This window comes from Schistocerca gregaria, chromosome X (assembly GCF_023897955.1).
Source record: "Schistocerca gregaria isolate iqSchGreg1 chromosome X, iqSchGreg1.2, whole genome shotgun sequence".
Classification (NCBI taxonomy): Eukaryota; Metazoa; Arthropoda; class Insecta; order Orthoptera; family Acrididae; genus Schistocerca; species Schistocerca gregaria.
This window is the reverse complement of record NC_064931.1, coordinates 473,186,263-473,191,262: the sequence shown is the minus strand read 5'-3', so window position 1 is coordinate 473,191,262 and position 5,000 is coordinate 473,186,263. Positions and strand designations below refer to the sequence as shown.

Here is a 5,000-nt window from a genome sequence, read left to right as displayed (position 1 = left end):
GGCATCGTTTATGGTTAGAACTAGGGCGGTATCTGATCGCCTTCGAACCTCTAACTTTCGTTCTTGATTAATGAAAACATACTTGGCAAATGCTTTCGCTTCTGTTCGTCTTGCGACGATCCAAGAATTTCACCTCTAACGTCGCAATACGAATGCCCCCGCCTGTCCCTATTAATCATTACCTCGGGTTCCGAAAACCAACAAAATAGAACCGAGGTCCTATTCCATTATTCCATGCACACAGTATTCAGGCGGGCTTGCCTGCTTTAAGCACTCTAATTTGTTCAAAGTAAACGTGCCGGCCCACCGAGACACTCAACAAAGAGCACCCTGGTAGGATTTAAACGGGGTCCGCCTCGGGACGCGAAAGCACCCCTTCGGCTCGCCCCACCGGCAGGACGTCCCACGATACATGCCAGTTAAACACCGACGGGCGGTGAACCAACAGCGTGGGACACAAATCCAACTACGAGCTTTTTAACCGCAACAACTTTAATATACGCTATTGGAGCTGGAATTACCGCGGCTGCTGGCACCAGACTTGCCCTCCAATAGATACTCGTTAAAGGATTTAAAGTGTACTCATTCCGATTACGGGGCCTCGGATGAGTCCCGTATCGTTATTTTTCGTCACTACCTCCCCGTGCCGGGAGTGGGTAATTTGCGCGCCTGCTGCCTTCCTTGGATGTGGTAGCCGTTTCTCAGGCTCCCTCTCCGGAATCGAACCCTGATTCCCCGTTACCCGTTACAACCATGGTAGGCGCAGAACCTACCATCGACAGTTGATAAGGCAGACATTTGAAAGATGCGTCGCCGGTACGAGGACCGTGCGATCAGCCCAAAGTTATTCAGAGTCACCAAGGCAAACGGACCAGACAAGCCAATCCGATTGGTTTTGATCTAATAAAAGCGTCCCTTCCATCTCTGGTCGGGACTCTGTTTGCATGTATTAGCTCTAGAATTACCACAGTTATCCAAGTAACGTGGGTACGATCTAAGGAACCATAACTGATTTAATGAGCCATTCGCGGTTTCACCTTAATGCGGCTTGTACTGAGACATGCATGGCTTAATCTTTGAGACAAGCATATGACTACTGGCAGGATCAACCAGGGAGCTGCGTCAACTAGAGCTGAGCAGCCGGCCGCCCGGGAGTGTGTCCCGGGGGCCCGCGCGAACACGCAAGCGTCCGCTCAATTATTCTGCAAACAGGAGGAGGCCGAGCTCCCCTGCACGATACACCTCGAAACCCTCTCAGGTCCCGGCGGCGCGCAGCGCCGTCCTAGGTACTTGGTCGGTTTCGAGAGAGGCGCAATCGCCCGGAGTTAGGCGAGTAGACGGTTTTAGTGCGAACACCCTTGCTCCCAACTGAGCTTGCCGCTGCCGACAGAGGCCCGGGAGCGTGCTGTCGTGGCATTGCCGGCGGGAGACAACACGCGCCACCTATGGTGACCGGCAGCTCCAACGCCAGCGCCACACAAGGGCAAAGCCCCACTTGGGTGCAGAAGCGAACTCTCCCAGCACAGCGCACGCGCCAACACGTCCGCACAACTGCGATACAAACCACCTGCGAGAACCGCTGGGGCGACCGAGCAGCAGACGGCGTCGCGGCGCCGAGTGCCAGGCGGCGGCGCATCCTCAACGCACACAGTCCTCAATCAGACCAGCACACTGCAGATGTCCACCGCGCTTCGCACCGGGCTCGGCTGAACCAACTTTGGCCGCCAGGCGCCGCGTGCAGGGTGCGCCGCAGCGTAGCTGCGCCGCCTGCCGGGCCCGTCGGCTGGCGCTCCTGCCACTCGGCGCCCCCCACCAGCCGCCTGTTGCGCGTGCGCCCACGCAGCGCGCGGCCAACACGCCGGGCGGCCCCCCTTCACCGGCCGGGAACAGTCCCACCAAGCCACCGCCGCGTATCGCTTCATACCCACATGGGCCTAGTCACGCGTGTGGATGTGGCGGGTACCGCTGAAACAACCGGTTAATAGCTGTACCGATCGTCGCCATCACAGATTCACCTCCAGCGTGAACAACCGCTCAACAACGGATTTCCAGTTCATTTGCGTATCTTGGGCAGTAAACGTAGATGTCCACCTACATTTGCGAATTCAACAATTCTTGCATGCCAGGATGTCATGTGTCACGACACGCTACATCAGACCACATACACACTGCGACATGTGCAGAAGAGAACACGTGGAAGGTGGCCCGCGCACGTATGCGATGTACCTTCCGCGATCCACTGTCAACCGGCATCTGCGGCATGTCCCAGATATGGAACGCGGTCCACCAGGGTAGCACTTTGTGTGAGGCAATACGACAAAGTCGGAATACACGCGTCACTACATCAGACGGCTCACGCTGACCTGACCTGACCTGACTCACCGCACCACCACCCCCAGCGACCCAGGGTGACATACAATGCGTTCGTACGTTCCTCCCACACGCCTCTACGGCGTACCACAGTGCAACCTAGCTGTTATTGGGAGACGAGACAAGTAGCATCAAGCACAACATATGGAAATTGAGATTCGACACCGTTGGGCACAGCCAGCGTACGGTCACACGTATCACACTACTTCACTCTGTACGTAACGACCGATGATCGGTACAGCGTGTGGGTTACGCGTACGACATCAGCGGACAATGGACACAGACCATACCACGACGTACACTGAGGGCGTCGACATCTGAATGCAACTGAACAGCTGCGAGGCTCATTTAACACTCAAACGCCAGACCGACCAGCTTGAGAGGACAGAGACACAAAGAGGGGGACAGAGGGGGACAGAGGGGGGGGAGGGGGGGGGTCGGCGATATAGTCCTATTGCAGTACAATTGACAGTGGATAGCAGGAATATGTGGAAAGTAAGCAACACTCGCAAGACATCTACATGAGGATAACAACGACACCAGAGATTCCGAGCAGTGAACTATGTTAGGCAAAGGGACAACGTGGGTTAGGTTAAGGGACAACGTGGGTTAGGTTAAGGGACAACGTGGGTTAGGTTAAGGGACAACGTGGGTTAGGTTAAGGGACAACGTGGGTTAGGTTAAGGGACAACGTGGGTTAGGTTAAGGGACAACGTGGGTTAGGTTAAGGGACAACGTGGGTTAGGTTAAGGGACAACGTGGGTTAGGTTAAGGGACAACGTGGGTTAGGTTAAGGGACAACGTGGGTTAGGTTAAGGGACAACGTGGGTTAGGTTAAGGGACAACTTGAGTTAGGTTAAGGGACAACTTGAGTTAGGTTAAGGGACAACTTGAGTTAGGTTAAGGGACAACTTGAGTTAGGTTAAGGGACAACTTGAGTTAGGTTAAGGGACAACTTGAGTTAGGTTAAGGGACAACTTGAGTTAGGTTAAGGGACAACTTGAGTTAGGTTAAGGGACAACTTGAGTTAGGTTAAGGGACAAATTGAGTTAGGTTAAGGGACAAATTGAGTTAGGTTAAGGGACAAATTGAGTTAGGTTAAGGGACAAATTGAGTTAGGTTAAGGGACAAATTGAGTTAGGTTAAGGGACAAATTGAGTTAGGTTAAGGGACAAATTGAGTTAGGTTAAGGGACAAATTGAGTTAGGTTAAGGGACAAATTGAGTTAGGTTAAGGGACAACTTGAGTTAGGTTAAGGGACAAATTGAGTTAGGTTAAGGGACAACTTGAGTTAGGTTAAGGGACAACTTGAGTTAGGTTAAGGGACAACTTGAGTTAGGTTAAGGGACAACTTGAGTTAGGTTAAGGGACAACTTGAGTTAGGTTAAGGGACAACTTGAGTTAGGTTAAGGGACAACTTGAGTTAGGTTAAGGGACAACTTGAGTTAGGTTAAGGGACAAATTGAGTTAGGTTAAGGGACAAATTGAGTTAGGTTAAGGGACAAATTGAGTTAGGTTAAGGGACAAATTGAGTTAGGTTAAGGGACAAATTGAGTTAGGTTAAGGGACAAATTGAGTTAGGTTAAGGGACAAATTGAGTTAGGTTAAGGGACAACTTGAGTTAGGTTAAGGGACAACTTGAGTTAGGTTAAGGGACAACTTGAGTTAGGTTAAGGTACAACTTGAGTTAGGTTAAGGGACAACTTGAGTTAGGTTAAGGGACAACTTGAGTTAGGTTAAGGGACAACTTGAGTTAGGTTAAGGGACAACTTGAGTTAGGTTAAGGGACAACTTGAGTTAGGTTAAGGGACAACTTGAGTTAGGTTAAGGGACAACTTGAGTTAGGTTAAGGGACAAATTGAGTTAGGTTAAGGGACAAATTGAGTTAGGTTAAGGGACAAATTGAGTTAGGTTAAGGGACAACTTGAGTTAGGTTAAGGGACAACTTGAGTTAGGTTAAGGGACAACTTGAGTTAGGTTAAGGGACAACTTGAGTTAGGTTAAGGGACAACTTGAGTTAGGTTAAGGGACAACTTGAGTTAGGTTAAGGGACAAATTGAGTTAGGTTAAGGGACAAATTGAGTTAGGTTAAGGGACAACTTGAGTTAGGTTAAGGGACAACTTGAGTTAGGTTAAGGGACAAATTGAGTTAGGTTAAGGGACAAATTGAGTTAGGTTAAGCGATAATCTGGTACAGCCACAGTTAGGTTAAGCGATAATCTGGTACAGCCACAGTTAGGTTAAGCGATAATCTGGTACAGCCACAGTTAGGTTAAGCGATAATCTGGTACAGCCACAGTTAGGTTAAGCGATAATCTGGTACAGCCACAGTTAGGTTAAGCGATAATCTGGTACAGCCACAGTTAGGTTAAGCGATAATCTGGTACAGCCACAGTTAGGTTAAGCGATAAACTGGTACAGCCACAGTTAGGTTAAGCGATAAACTGGTACAGCCACAGTTAGGTTAAGCGATAAACTGGTACAGCCACAGTTAGGTTAAGCGATAAACTGGTACAGCCACAGTTAGGTTAAGCGATAAACTGGTACAGCCACAGTTAGGTTAAGCGATAAACTGGTACAGCCACAGTTAGGTTAAGCGATAAACTGGTACAGCCACAGTTAGGTTAAGC

The 5,000-nt window shown here is 50.0% G+C and overlaps 1 non-coding gene across 1 annotated transcript in view; it reads right to left on the bottom strand.

Annotated features, from left to right (window-relative positions):
• LOC126300095 (small subunit ribosomal RNA) overlaps positions 1-1,116 on the bottom strand; it is a 1,893-nt gene extending 777 nt beyond the window's left edge. The window contains exon 1 of the ribosomal RNA XR_007552896.1: positions 1-1,116. This exon is cut by the window's left edge and continues 777 nt beyond it. This is a non-coding gene — a ribosomal RNA (small subunit ribosomal RNA).
• Between the last annotated feature and the right edge of the window lie 3,884 nt (positions 1,117-5,000).